The 16,641-nt window shown below is 37.9% G+C and overlaps 1 protein-coding gene across 1 annotated transcript in view; it reads left to right on the top strand.

Moving 5' to 3' along the window:
- Positions 1 to 16,641, top strand: part of CENPF (centromere protein F) — a 96,078-nt gene that overhangs the window by 20,362 nt on the left and 59,075 nt on the right. The window lies entirely within an intron of this gene.

The following is a 16,641-nucleotide window of genomic DNA, read 5'->3' as shown; positions in this document are numbered from 1 at the left end:
AACATATATATCTATGTATATTAAAATAAAAATTTTGAAACATTTATGTTGAATATCAGAATATTAAAAGTATCCTAAGTAGGATATTGTTGTTGGTATATAATCATAAACTTTATCCAGTTTCTTAGCTTTATCATTTGCTAATACCCAGAAATATTGAGATATTTCTGAAGAATGTATTTTTTCAGTATGGTCTTATTATAGATGTATTTTTAAAATAAATTTGCCACATTCCTAATCAGTTCACCCCTCTGTAGTCCACAGTATTTTCAACTGAGAACAAAGAGTAAGTTCAGAACAAATTCTGCTAAATGGAGGAAATTCTCGATTCTATTCTTTTTATTTTGAAATGTGTAAGTATTTCAGCCAAGGTATTTTCACAGATGACTTCTGTTTGCTTTTTTTTCAGAGTAGATTTCTTTAGCAAATACTTTTATAAGACAAAACTTGTCAGTAAGTTGTCTCTCTTTATACTTTAAAATATTTTATATAATGTTGATGCTTCGTAATTGTTAGCTTTTATGATTTCACTCCATTCTAGCACAGAATATACATTTGTGAAATAAAACAAGGAGCTCCATCAAAAGATTATTCCACAAGTCTGGATATTCAAGGCACAATTGTAGAATTTCAAAATTAAATCTTGTAAGTTGATGAAGTTCTCATTGTTTATTCAACTCTTCCTTGCTTTTCTAGGATAAATTTCAATACTTCCTTGTTTCTAAATTTTGTTTTTTAATAACCACAATCCTCTAAAAGCTTCATGGAATATTTCTGCTTTATAGACATCTTATTTAGCATGAAATTTATTGACAGAAGATAGAATGTATGCAGAATTTGTATTTATGATACTCATAAAACAAATAATTTTATCTTCAAAGTTCAACTTTTTCATTGAATTTACAGTATTTTAAATATTTACAATATGGCCAGATGAACTTTTTTTTACTTTGATTCCATGAATTTCATGAAAAAAATTGAACACTTACTGAAGTTAATCAATTTGTAATTTGAAGCATCTGTTGACACATGAGAAGAGTCATTTAGCTGTCTGCAGAGTTCTTCTGTTAATTAAACCAAACACATTAACAGCTATGCTTCATATTTCATACTTGTCGAAGAAAACCTTAGAATAATGTCTCACGTTTAAAGTAAATACTGGGGCCTCTACGGCACATTCATTTTTTTTTTTTCTAGTTTTCATTACTACAGTTCTCATGGTGGATAGTAATTGGGCAAACATTTTAGGTACATTATAGATTCCTCATCAACATCACTGAAAATTGAGAATTCTGTACTTAATTTTTTCACTAAACACACATTTGCTTTGTTTTGTTTCTTGGTTCATTGGTGCTGAGAGGGTTCACTGCAAAATCTTTAAGAACTATTACCAAACAATAAAGACTTGTAGATTTACACTATCTAGTATATTACAAAACCATTTTAGCAGGATTGTTCACACCACTCTATATAAGCCCTTTGGCAGGCATGCTTAACCCCCACTTCCACATCTATCTCATATTCACCAAATTTCTCATTTCTTACTTTTCACGGTGATCCCACCCACTGGCCTACTGGCAGCCTAATGGCTTCATCATCGCCCAGGCCTGACTTGACCAAGGCACAACTGACTCATACCCCAGATGACCACTAGGGGCAGTAGCAACAAGCATTTCTCCCAATCCCAGGACCGGAAGCTGTCCAAATGCCACTTTTATGCAACCACTCTTTATCAGCCACCATCCTGTATGCTACCTTTATTTTTTTAATTATTTTTTTAAATTTTATTTTATTATGTTATGTTAGTCACCAGTCATTACATCATTAGTTTTTGATGTAATGTTCCATGATCGTTTGCATATAAATCTCTGACGGTTTGTTTCCCCCTTCTATTTGCCTCCCTTCATTTTTCCCTTCCTACTATCTTCTTCTTCTTTTTTTTTTTTTAACATATAATGTATGATTTGTTTCAGGGTACAAGTCTGTGACTCATCAGTCTTACACAATTCACAGCTCTCACCATAGCACATACCCTCCCCAAGGTCTATCACCCAGCCACCCCATCCCTCCCACCCCCTCCACTCCAGCAACCCTCAGTTTCTTTCCTGAGATTAAGAATTCCTCATATCAGTGAGATCATATGATACTTGTCTTTCTCTGATTGACTTATTTCGCTTATGTATGCTACCTTTAAAGTAGTGGAGTTGGTTCATTGTGTCTTGTTTTTGAAAAAGTGAGGAGTTAGCACTGATAGTTCAGATTTAACCTCTTGTTACATGTTGAACCCTGTTTATTGCACATATATATCACACACTCCTAGAGAAGACCATGGTAGAATATGGAAGTACAAAGTGATCTACCAAACCCATCCTGGTTTATTCTAACACACCTGTTAATATCTCGTTAAAAGCAACAACAATAACAAGGACAACTCAGACACATGTTAAACCAGAGGGATGCCAGCACAATAGAAGTAAACCAGGAAGTAACTTCACTCTATCTGTTGACCACAGGGGTGCTTCCTAAAGTGAATTTCTGTACTCCCTCTTATACCTATTAAATCAAAACTAGATATAACCTCAAATTTTTCATTTAAGGGGCCCCTGGGTGGCTTGGTTGGTTAAGTGTCTCCCTTCGACTCAGGACATGATCCCAGGGTCCTGGGATTGAGCTCTGTGTTGGGCTCTCTGCTCAGCGGGGAGTCTGCTTCTCCCTTTCCCTCTGCTGGCCGCTCTACCTTCTTGTGATCCCTCTCTGTCTCTCTCTGTCAAATAAATAAAATCTTAAACATTTTTTTTTTGGTATTTTAGAAAAGCTTTCCATGGTATTCTTAGGGATACTAACATTTTATTCCTGGTTTAGAAAATTCCTTTACCTTTTATCTCAAGGTGTCAAACCCGCTGATTATAGAGATCAGGAGAATCATGCACTTTACTGCATGGTTAACCTAACACCTGGATCAAAACTGTTATTGAAAGTGAGCTAGAGACAAATTGAACTTAAATTCGGTCACGTGATGATAAATACTGTCATCTCCTTTGGCAAACTTGTCTTGCAAGTTGGGAGATTTATTTTTGGCTGTATCATTGTCTTTTTGGAAACTTGGACCTGTAATAACAGCCACATTCTTTCTTTGAGGATCAGGTTTCCAGCCAAAGAATAGAAAATATAATGAACATTGATTTTAATAGTTTGGAAGAAATAAGCACCAGGTAAGCATTTTTTTAAATGAAACGCTACTGAAATTTTTTGAATATGTAAATTATTTCGCTTCATTCATAATAATTGCAAGAGTCATAAGACGTGTTTCTAATTTCTATAAGGTGATTGATTCCGGGATGATGTGGTTTTATCTGTTTAAACTGTTTTCTGTATTTGCATTTTTTTGTATTTGCATTTTTTGTGTGAATTTTTAGAACTATCTTAATCTCACTGTTCTCAGCTACAAAATGAGGATTTTAGTCTAGTGGATGTCCAGTGTTCATTCTAGTTTCTTAAATTCATCTTTCACATCTTTTTTGAACAATTGAAATTTCTTATCATGTGCATGTGTTATTTTATTATTTTGTTAATAACTATGGGCCATTATTTTTTCTGTTATTTTCCTCTAAACAAGCAAATGTCAGCTTAAAAAAGGAGTAAACAAGGACATTAGATACATAGAGGGAATGGACTGAGGGAGATAGAAAAGAGAACATAGTGTGTTAGGGTATGTGGGACGTAGTTATTTTTGAAGATTTTTTTAAGGTATAGGGAATCACCTAGTGGTGGAAATAGAAAACGCTTTTTAATTTTTCTTGGGCTTTAATTCAGTTCAGATCACTGAGTAGTACCCGTATGGTTTGTAATCAATGTACTTAAAACATACCAAGATGTTGAATATTTATTTTTTGTAATCAATTTTTTAAATCATACTAAAACATTGAATATGTAATATTTATCCTCAGGCCTTTCTTTCCTAGAGGCATCAAAAATCCCCTCATATCGAGCTTTGAAAATTAATTTTTATCCCAAAGAATGTGTTAAATTCATGATTCTGTAGTCAAAAGAAATCTAGATATGCACAAAACAAGCATGAAAGCATGACCCTTATCTCCCAGAAATGCCTGGTCTAAAACTATCAGAACCAGGCAAATCTATTACGATCATACTTCTAATTTCACAGATGAGGTAGCTGAGGTTCCATCTACATAATGGAAGCTTTTGAAACATTTGAGAAACTGAGATGGATTTTTCATTTGTTGAAAATAATAAATCATATATATGACACCTTCCATTTAGTTTGGTTTCTCCTCAAAGCAGAGACTAAGATAAAGACTAGATGAAAGGAGTTTATTTGGGTGATAACTCCAGGAAGCCAAGTGGGGACCAGGGAGAGTGAGACAGGGAAAGAGGAAAAGTCAGGGGAAGGGTGTGATTTCCCAATTGTCACTGCAGGGCCAAGGGCTTGGTTTTTCCGCCATCTTTCAGAATCACATTTGTGAAAGATGAAATGCTCAACCATCCATCCACTGGTTCCTGACCACGTTCACTGAGGATTGTCTCTGGAAACTATAATTATCCCTATATTTCCAGGCTGTGCTTGGGGGGTGGGTTAGCAACCTCCCTTAGCTCCAGAGAAATCCCTGGATCAGAGAAGTGGGGTGACCTGTGGCTTGTGCTTGGGGTGGAATTAGTCTGAGCACACACAGAACTGTCTTCTACAGCTGTGGCTGAAATCACAGGTGGGCCAAGGGGATGTCCTAAAAGTACTTGCTATGACCACACCTTACCCTGCTTAGATCCACTTGGCCCCATATTAAGTTTACTCTGAAATTGTACCTTCAAGTGGTGGCCACAGTGTCTAAAGACTTTGTACAGAAGAATTAGTAGAATGAGCCACAGTGGTTCCTGCTATTACAGCTGGTCCCAAGGCCATGACTGATATTCATCAACTCTGTGCCTACCATCCATTCTAGATTTTTCCATCTTTGGCCAGTATCAACTGATCTAATTTATTTGCCTGGTGGGGGTATTCCAGAACTTCATCTCAGAGTGATCAGGCTTTTGGTTGCCTTGCCCTTGTTGGACTGTGGTGGCTGCAATTACTTGTTCACTGTAATGTCACAGACATAAACCCATAGGAATACCTCCAGTGATTCCTCTGAGTTCCAGACATATTATTTCTGCCCCTTTTATGTAACAGCAAGCCTAGTTTCTCACAATAATCTGGGTTGATTAGCCTCACCAGTATTGTAACTCCTTTCTTTGCCTGCTGGTTTCAATCGCATAAACAAACAAACAAATAAACAAACAAACAAAACCAAAGACCACTTGTAGCTTCAGGGTTTGTGGGACCCTTTTGTGTCACTAGGAGTAGTTTTCCCCACTCTCCACTTTACCCAGTAGGGTCCAAAGTAGAATGGGAAGCACATATGGGTTATTGCGAGTGATAGTGAGAAGGGCTAACTTTTGTTCCATACCTTAGAACCTGGACCTGGATATTCTAGCTATTGAGGACACAACTTGCTATACGGGCTTAATACAGAGAGTGCATTATGGAGGATGTTTCCCTAACTCCACTGGAGGCTATGCCTAAACTAGCCCTTAACAGGCTATTCCAATGTGGTATCTGTATTAGTTTCCTAGGGCAACTGTCACAAAGTACCAAAACCAAGTGGCTTCAGACAATAGACATTTATTTTCTCTCAGCTCTAGAGGCTAAAAGTCTGAGATCACAGTGTTGGCAGGACTGGTTCCTTCTGAGGACTGTGAGGGAGAACCTGTTCTCTGCCTCTCTCCCAGCTTCAGGTAGTTGGCCAGCACTCCTTGGTATCCCTTGGCTTGTGGCAACTCCACTCATCTCTTGACATTCTCCCTGTGTCTCTGTTTCTGGGTCCAAATATCCCCTTTTTATAAAGACATTATCCTATTGGATTAGGGCTCACCCTAAAGACCTCATGTTAACTGCTTACATCCGAAACAACCCTGTTTCCAGTCAAGGTCCCATTCTGAGGTGCCAGGGATTAGGACTTCAACATGTGAAATTATGGGGGACACTCTTCAACCCATAACAGCATCAGACCAGCTACTTCCAGGAAATAGGCAAGATACGGTAGAACCAGCAATCCTGTGGTCACATACATATTTCTCAATGGGTCCTCTGGTCTAAAGCAATTTCATGCAAGAGCACAAAATCAGCTATTCTGTAAGCTCTCACATAGGAGAGCTGGCAGAGGCTCTGTAGAAAGAAAAGATAAACCCACATCCGGAGTAGGTATTGATTCCTTCAGAGTGGAGTTGGAAGGGTTCCAGTGCAACATTGACTTGCCACCAAGAAGCTGGTTGTTTCTATATCTATAATGGAAATATAGCTAGAAAATCTGCAAATATTTGATAAACAATATACTTCTAAATAACCCACAGGTGAAATACAAAATCATAAGGGAAATTAGAAAATACTTGAACTGAATGAAAATGAAAAAACAAACAAAATTTGTGTCATCCAATTCTCCAGAGAAGACATCCAAATGGCCAACAGGCACATGAAAAAGTGTTCCACATCACCCATCATCGGGGAAATACAAATCAAACCGCAATGAGATACCACCTCACATGGGTCAGAATGGCTAAAATTAACAAGTCAGGAAATCACAGATGTTGGCGAGCATGCGGAGAAAGGGGAACCCTCTTACACTGTTGGTGGGAATGCAAGCTCGTGCAGCCACTCTGGAAAACAGTATGGAGGTTCCTCAAAAAGTTGAACATAGAGCCACCCTACGACCCAGCAATCACACTACTGGGTACTTACCCCACAGATACAAATGTAGTGATCTGAAGGGACATGTGCATCCCAATGTTTATAGCAGCAATGTCCACAATAGCCAAACTCTGGAAAGAGCCCAGATGTCCATCAACAGATGAATGGATAGAGAAGATGTGATATATATACATATATATATATGTATATACACACAATGGGATATACGCAGCCATCAAAAAATGAAATCTTGCCATTTGCAATGATGTTAATGGAACTAGAAGGTATTATGCTAAGCGAAATAAGTCAATCAGAGAAAGATAATTATCATACAATTTCACTCATATACGGAATTTAAGAAACAAAACAGAGGACCATAGGGGAGAGAGGAACAAATAACACAAGATGAAATCAGAGAGGGAGACCAACCATGAGACTCTTAATCATAGGGAACAAATTGAGGGTTGCTGGAGGGGAGGGGGATGGGGGATGGGGTAACTGGGTGACCGGCATTAACGAGGGCATGTGATATAATGAGCACTGGGTGTTGTACACAACTGATGAATCATTGAACTCTACCTCTGAAACTAATAATACACTATATGTTAATTAATTGAATTTAAATAAAAAATTCTTTTTTTAAAAGATTTTATTTATTTATTCATGAGAGACAGAGAGAGAGAGAGAGAGAGAGAGAGGCAGAGGGAGCAGCAGATTTCCCGCTGAGCAGGGAGCCCGATGTGGGACCCGATCCCAGGACCCTGGGATCATGACCTGAGCTGAAGGCAGATGCTTAACCATCTGAGCCGCCCAGGTGCCCTAAATAAAAAATTCTGTGTCATCGGGTAAAGTTAATACAAACTTTAAATGCTTACGTTAGCAAAAGAAGAAACGTCCAAAATCAGTTATCTAAACTTTCACTTTAAGCAGTTAGAGAAAATTAAATTTAAGGTAACTTAAGGTAAACTTAAAGATAAGATCAGAAATCAATGAAACAGAAATGAAACAGAAAATGGACAAATATTAGAGAAAAAAATCAATATAATCAAAAGCTGGTTCTTTGAAAAGATCAATAATATCAATAAAATTCAAGCTGGATTGATGAGAGAGAGGGTGGTGGAGAGAACACACATTATTAGCTTCAGAAATGAAACGAAAAAGATAATTACATACAACAAGGCCACTGAAAGGATGATAATAGGAAATTTCAAAAAACTATGATCCCGTAATTTTGACAGCCCAGATGAAACAGAAAAATTCCTTGAAAGACACAAACGACTAAAATTGAATAAAGTAAAAAAAGAACACTTTAAAAACCTTTTTTCAATAAAAATTTTAATTCCTAATTGGAAACCTGCATAGAGAAAACTCCAGGCCCAGGCATGAAAGACTACTCTGGAAAACAGTATGGAGGTTCCTCAAAAAGTTGAAAACAGGCCAAGTATATAAACTCTTCCTGAAAGAGATGAGGAGGAAATGCTTCTCAACTAACTTTATGTGGCCAGATTTAACCTGATACCAAAACCAGGCAGTTTTAATCATACTTAATGATATGACAAGATAAGGGGCGCCTGGCTGGCTCAGTCGGTACAGCATGCAACTCTTGATCTTGATTCGGGTCCCACATTGGGTGTAGAGATTACTTAAAAATAAAATCTTTAAAAAATGATATAACAAGATGGAAAACTAAGAACTGATATCTCTCCTACACATTAATTGCAAAAATCTTTGAGAAATATTAGCAATATTCATCAATATATTAAAAGGATAATATAGCATATCCAAGTGGTGCATATAACGGTAATCCAACGTTGCTTTAACATTTGAAAATCAAACAGTGCATCCCCATGATATCTGAATAAAGGAGAACTACCATAGGATCATCTCAATAAGTGCAGCAAAAGAATTTGATAAAATCTAATACCTAACCATGATAAAAACTGTCAACAAACTGAAACAGAAAGAAACCTCCTCAGTCCGATAAAGGGCATCTATAAAAACATACTGCTATCATCATACTTAGTGGTGAAAGACTGAATGTTTTTCCTGAGATCAGAAAGACAAAAAAGATGTCCGCTCTTATTACATCCATTTGACATCATACTTGAGGTCATAACCAGTGGACTAAGAAAGGGAAGAAAAATAAATAGAAAGCATAGACTGGAAATGAAGAAGTAAAACCATGTTGATTCACAGAGAACACGTTTAGAAAATAGTAATGTACAAAAACGCTACTAGAACTATTAAGAGATGTTATGAGTTAACTTGCACTTCACTTGCCAATTCATATGTTGAAATCCTAATTCCTACTACCTCAGATTGTGACTTTATTTGGAGACAGGGTCTTTGCAGAGTTAGAATGAGGTCAGCAGGTTGGGGCCTGTTATTGACTGAATGTTTGTGGCCTCCCCAAATTCATATGTTGACATTCTAACCCCTCAGGGTGATGGTATCAGGAGGTGAGGCCTTTGCAAGGTAATTAGGTCACGAGGGTGGAACCTTTGTGAATGGTCTTCGTGCCTTTATAAGAAGAGACACCAGAGACCTTCTGCTTCCTCTCTGCTCTGCCCCTGTAAGGAGGGAAGAAGATGGCCATCTGGTGAGGAAGAGGTCTCTCGCCAGAGCCCAAACATGCTGGCACACCTGATTCCAGACTTCCTACACTTCCGAATTGTGAGAAATAAATTTCTGTCATTGAAGCCACCCAGTCTATGGTAATTTTTTTTTTAAGATTTTATTTATTTATTTGAAAGAGAGAGAGAATGAGAGAGAGCACATGAGAGGGGGAAGGGTCAAAGGGAAAAGCAGACTCCCTGCCGAGCAGGGAGCCCGATGTGGGACTCGATCCCGGGACTCCAGGATCATGACCTGAGCTGAAGGCAGTCGCCTAACCAACTGAGCCACCCAGGCGCCTGTCAGTCTATGGTAATTTATGATAGCAGCCTGAAGGAAGGCAGGCTCTAATCTAATATGACTGAAGTCTTCATAGAAAGGGGGAATTTGGAGTTGCCATGCATATAGGGAGAATGTCATGTGAGCATGAAGACAAGCCAAAGAGAAAGGCCTGAGACAGATTCTTCCCTTATTGTCTTCAGAGGGACTCAATCCTGACAACACATTGGTTTTGGACTTCTAGCCTTAAGAAGTTTCTGTTGTTTAAGCTATTCCGTTTGTGATGCTTTGTTATAGCAATCCTAGCCAATACAAGACAGGTTAGCAAGTCTGCAAGATACAAGGTCATTTTATAAAAATACTTGATTTCTTTATACAAGCAACAAAATACTAGAAACTAAAAATTTAAAAAATCCACTTACAGTAGCATGCAAAAAAGGAAATACTTATGGATGAATATAACATTTCTTAAATAAGACTCAAAAAACCATGACCTATGAGAGAGAAAATTAAATTGATTCTATCAAAATCACAAGTTTCTGCTTTTTGAAAAGCAGTATTAATAAGTTGAAAAGACAACACATTTGGAGAAAATGTTTGCAAAACATGTATCTGACAAAGGCTTTGTGTCCAGAATATATGAGAAATCATAGAAAGAAGACCAACAACTCAATAAAAAACATAGGCAAAATATTTTAAGAGACACTTCATAAAAGAAGACATACACTGAGGTAATAAGCACATCAAAATATGGTCAACATATTAGTCATCAGAGAAATTAAAATTAAATCCACTGTGAGCTAACATTCACACCAAGTAGAATGGCATAAATTAAAGACTGCCAATCCATGAGCATGGAACATTTTTCCATTTCTTTGTGTCTTCCTCAGTTTCTTTCATGAGTATTTTATAGTTTTCTGAGTACAGATTCTTTGCCTTTTTGGTTAGATCTAGTCCTAGGTATCTTATAGTTTTGGGTGCAATTGTAAATGGGATCGACTCCTTAATTTCTCTTTCTTCCGTCTTGTTGTTGGTGTATAGGAATGCAACTGATTTCTGTGCATTGATTTTATATCCTGCCACTTTACTGAATTCCTGTATGAGTTCTAGCAGTTTTGGTGTGGGGTCTTTTGGGTTTTCCATATAGAGTATCCTATCAGCAAAGAGTGAGAGTTTGACTTCTCCTTTGCCGATTCGGATGCCTTTGATTTCTTTTTGTTGTCTGATTGCTGTGGCTAGGACTTCTAGTACTATGTTGAATAGCAATGGTGATAGTGGACATCCCTGCCGTGTTCCTGACCTTAGGGGGGAAGCTCTCAGTTTTTCCCCATTGAGAACGATATTTGCTGTGGGTTTTTCATAGATGGCTTTTATGATATTGAAGTATGTACCCTCTATCCCTATACTCTGAAGAGTTTTGATCAAGAAAGGATCCTGTACTTTGTCAAATGCTTTTTCTGCATCTATTGAGAGGATCATATGGTTCTTGTTCTTTCTTTTATTAATGTATTGTATCACATTGATTGGTTTGCGGATATTGAACCAATTTGCAGCCCAGGGATAAACCCCACTTGGTCATGGTGAATAATCCTTTTAATGTACTGTTGGATCCTATTGGCTAGTATTTTGGTGAGAATTTTTGCATCCATGTTCATCAGAGATATTGGTCTGTAGTTCTCCTTTTTGATGGGGTCTTTGTCTGGTTTTCGGATCAAGATAATGCTGGCCTCATAAAATGAGTTTGGAAGTTTTCCTTCCATTTCTATATTGTGAAGATGTCAAAGCTACCTAGAGCAATCTACACATTTAATGCAATCCCTATCAAAATACCATCAACTTTTTTCAAAGAAATGGAACAAATAATCCTAAAATTTATGTGGAACCAGAAAAGACCCCAAATAGCCAGAGGAATGTTGAAAAAGGAAAGCAAAGCTGGTGGCATCACAATTCCAGACTTCAAGCTCTATTACAAAGCTGTCATCATCAAGACAGTATGGTACTGGCACAAAAACAGACACATAGATCAATGGAACAGAATAGAGAGCCCAGAAATGGACCCTCAACTCTATGGTCAACTCATCTTCAACAAAGCAGGAAAGAATGTCCAGTGGAAAAAAGTCTCTTCAACAAATGGTGCTGGGAAAATTGGACAACCACATGCAGAAAAATGAAACTGGACCATTTCCTTACACCACACACAAAAATAGACTCCAAATGGTTGAAAGACCTAAACGTGAGACAGGAGTCCATCAGAATCCTAGAGGAGAATACAGGCAGCAACCTCTTCGACCTCAGCCGCAGCAACTTCTTCCTAGAAACATCGCCAAAGGCAAGGGAAGCAAGGGCAAAAATGAACTATTGGGACTTCATCAAGATAAAAAGCTTTTGCACAGCAAAGGAAACAGTCAACAAAACCAAAAGACAACCGACAGAATGGGAGAAGATATTTGCAAATGACATATCAGATAAAGGGTTAGTAGCAAAAATCTATAAAGGACTTATCAAACTCAACACCCAAAGAACAAACGATCCAATCAAGAAATGGGCAGAAGACATGAATAGACATTTTTCCAAAGACATCAAAATGGCCAAGAGACACATGAATAAGTGCTCAACATAGCTCGGCATCAGGGAAATCCAGATCAAAACCTCCATGAGATACCACCTCACACCAGTCAGAATGGCTAAAATTAACAAGTCAGGAAACGACAGATGTTGGCGAGGATTCGGAGAAAGGGCAACCCTCCTACACTGTTGGTGGGAATGCAAGCTGGTGCAGCCACTCTGGAAAACAGTATGGATGTTCCTCAAAAAGTTGAAAAATAGAGCTACCCTACAACCCAGCAATTGCACTACTGGGTATTTACCCCAAAGATACAAATGTAGGGATCCGAAGGGGTACGTGCACCCCAATGTTTATAGCAGCAATGTACACAATAGCCAAACTATGGAAAGAGCCAAGATGTCCATCAATAGATGAATGGATAAAGAAGATGGAATATTATGGAATATTATGCAGCCATCAAAAGACCCTGAAATCTTGCCATTTGCAACGACGTGGATGGAACTAGAGGGAATTATGCTAAGCGAAATAAGTCAATCAGAGAAAGACATGTATCATATGATCTCACTGATAAGAGGAATTCTTAATCTCAGGAAACAAACTGAGGGTTGCCAGAGTGGGGGTGGAGTGGGAGGGATGGGGTGGCTGGGTGATTGACATTGGGGAGGGTATGTGCTATGGTGAGCGCTGTGAATTGTGCGAGACTGTTGAATCACAGACCTGTACCTCTGAAACAAATAATACATTATATGTTAAAAAAAAAAAAAGAAGATAGCAGGAAGGGAAAAATGAAGGGCGGGAATTGGAGGGGGAGACGAACCATGAGAGATGATGGACTCTGAGAAACAAATGAGTGTTCTAGAGGGGAGGGGGGTGGGGGAATGGGTTAGCCTGGTGAGGGGTATTAAAGAGGGCACGTACTGCATGGAGCACTGAGTGTTATACGCAAACGATGAATCATGGAAGACTACATCAAAAGCTAATGATGTAATATATGGTGATTAACATAACATGATAAAATAAAATTAAAAAAGATAAACAGTAACACATTTTGTCAAGGATCCTGTAAAATTTGAATCCTCATACGTTGCTAGTATAAAAGTAAAATAATAAAGGCTCTTTAAAAAAAAATTAAAGACTACCAATACCAAGTATTGGTGAGATGTGTATCAGATCAAACACTCATGCACTGTAAAATAGTGGTTACTTTGGGAAAGATTTTGGGCATTTCTTAAAAACTTAAGCACTTTCTTAAAAACTTACTGTTTGATGCAGTAATTCACTCATGTATTTTACAGGAGAAATGAAACATATGTTCATGTGAAAGTTTGTAAGCAAAAATATAGAAGCTTTATTCATAATAGTTCCAAACAAGAAACAACACAAATGTCAATCAACAAGTGAATGGATAAACCAATTATATATCCATGAAGAGAAATATTACTAAAAAGTTATAAGATAGGTAAATACAAGTACAGTAAGGATGAGTCTCAAAAACATTATGCTGAGCAAAAGAAGCCAGATACAAAAGAGTATACATTATGTAATTCCAGTCATATGAAGCTCTAAAAAAAAAAAATATATATATATATATTCAATGTATAGTGACAGAAAACAGATCAGGGTTGGAGTGTGTTTTGGACTTTTGGGCAGTGGGTAACTGGAAAGGGGCACAAGGAAATCTTCTAGTGTGAAGGATTATTTATATTTTGATTTTGATGTTGCTTAGGGGGGGTGCATATATTTTTCAAAATCCATTGCACTATACACCTAAAATTAGTGTATTTTATATGAATTATATCTCAATAAAAACTTAAAAAATTAGGTTTAGGTTTTCAAAATGGATAAAAACAAAATCATGTGCTACTTGCAAGAGAAGCATCTAAAGCATATAGACACAGAAATGTTGCAAATAAGAAGATGGAAAAATATATTCCACCTAATACTAACTACAACAATAGACTCTAAAACAAACTGAACCAAAACAAACAAACTAAAATAACAGCCTCGACAACCAGCAGAGCCACCACCCAGATAGTGCTCCTTCCTCATGGAACGGACATTGTAGTGAGAGAGACAGTCTTGTAATTAGATAGAGTCACATAAAATTGTAAATGGTTTAAGTCTTCACTTAGCTGAAACATTATTATGAAATCATAAAAAATAAATTGCTGCTTCAAATAATAGGTTATATTGTATTCATGTTTCAGAGAGACAGACTTCATTTATAGAAAGAACTTTCATGTTTTGGGGAGAGGGATAATTGATTAAAAGGAGGTTGGGAACTTATTTAATCAAATCTAAAAAGGAAATGCAGTGTAATGAGAGAGATATGATGATTGGACAGAGTGTAGCTTGAGAAAGTATTTCTTCTTCAAGGGAAAGATGTGAGCAGTGTTAAGTGCTATGAGGAAAACTCAGGAAGGTAGGACCAGTGGAAGATTCTTGTTTACAACTCAGAGCAGAGTTCCTGAGACACAAGGGGCTCCAGAACACAGAACTTTTGAGCCAGAAATACGCTTCCTGTGGTTGTAGCAGGAAAAGTGGAGAGAAGAATGGGTGTAGATTTGGGCAAATTTGTAGATGTTGGTGACAGGCAGTTGGTGTTCCTGTCAGACGTCTTTCATTTTCTGTCATCTGGGAGATGTGGTCATCTTCTGAGAGCCAGAGTAGAGACAGTAGTTGGAGGAGATTAGAGAAATTTTGGACTTGGGAGAAAGGACTGTGGAGCAGCATTGAGACCCCAGTTAGAAGTCATATATTTAAAGTGGTTCCTATGGGGGTGCCTGGGTGGTTCAATTTGTTAAGTGTCAGACTCTTGATTTCAGCTCAGGTTACGATCTTGGGGTGCTGGGATCAAGTGCCACATCTGGCTCCGTGCTCAGCATGGAGCTGACTTGGGGTTCTAGCTCTCCCGCTGCCCACCCCCTCCCCAGTTTGTGCTCTCTCTCTCTCTCTCTAATAAATAAGTCTTAAAAAAAATAAAAAAATAAAGTGGTTCCTATCTGTGCAGTCCTGGGAGTTTTCTCCAGCCCCATTCTGGAGCATCAGTGCTCTTAGGAAGGGTCTGGAAAGGTGCATGCATATAGGTTTGAGGAGACAGAACAAGAGGCAAGAGAGTTGAGGATACTAGCAGAAGAGTGGTTTAAGTGATGAACCCTGCAATCTAAGCTGGAGAGGAAAAGATAGAAAGACTCAAGGGCAGTGATTCATGGACAGAAAGTAGAGATGGTGGATGAATAGTCCAGAAAGAGTAGACTGACTCAATGAGATAGCAGCTTTAAAAGGAGAAGTGAGGGAGTTGAAAATGACTCTCAGAAGACACCTGCATTTTGTTGGATGGGATTCACCCTCTTCAGGCCCAGAAAGACAGGCAGGGGAAGGAAATCATAATTGAAGTCACAGAATAGTCTCCATTACATGATTCCCCTCTTCAAGAAGCCACTGTATTTCTTTACTGATTATTTAGATGAATGTAGTACAAGGCTTGGCTATACAGTGACCACTCAAGTAGGTATCTACTAAGAAATGAATAAATCAATAGTAAATGCAATCCTTGAATATCCTCTATTGTATGTCTTTCTAATTCTGTTTCTGCAGCTAATAGTTGAATAATTACCCCTAGGAAGCAGTGGAGTTGTGATTAGTGTTGGAATCAGAATTTGGTTCAAATCCCAGAATAACCAGATGCTAGACTAATCATGGCAGTGTCCAGTAAAAGTTTTCCTCACCTATTGGCTCCCTCCCCATTTTGGGGGGATTCAGGGATAGTGGAGAACAAGGCCTTTCTCCAGATAGGCATCCCAAGATGGTCTTATTTTTTATGTGCAAAGTTACTAGGGAGTTACTAGAGATACGAAAATGAATTAAAACAGATTTTACACTATAGGAATTGTTGAGACTGCTAGGAGAGACAGACAGACATAAATATATACACTGATTTCTAGGAAAGATATAGGAAATAACTATCTAAGGCATGGGTGAAAATAGGGAGGTTTTATGTAGAAAGTGGCATTTGATTTGGGTACTGAAGGATGAGCAGAAAAGGTAAGAGACTATCTAGAATGCAGTAAGCATCTAATGAAAGGTAGAGAGAGGGTTACAGAAAACTTGGAATCTATTGAGGAGGACAACAGCATCAGAGATATATTAATGTAACAATTCATTGTTTTGGTTCTGTCTTTGAAAGCTTATTTTTAATTGGATAGGGAAATAGAACAAGTACATAAATACACACAAAACTAGTGGGCTTCATAAAAAGAGATTACATCCAGTTTTGGAGATTCTTCTGGCTGCAGTGTCCTCCCCTGGAATCCAGCTAACAAGTGTTCGGACTCACCTCTTTAGAGTATGATCAACAGAGGACAGCAGTTAACAGTGAGATCCTGTATGCTCTAGATTCAGTTTCAAATTAGGGAGCTTTGATGTGCCTCAGTTAACTTTTAAA

Source organism: Callorhinus ursinus, unplaced genomic scaffold, assembly GCF_003265705.2.
Source record: "Callorhinus ursinus isolate GAN/ISIS: 27379988/994484 unplaced genomic scaffold, GSC_fseal_2.0 scaffold13, whole genome shotgun sequence".
Lineage (NCBI taxonomy): Eukaryota > Metazoa > Chordata > Mammalia > Carnivora > Otariidae > Callorhinus > Callorhinus ursinus.
Note: the sequence above shows the minus strand (reverse complement) of the source record. Positions and strands in the feature narration are given on the sequence as shown.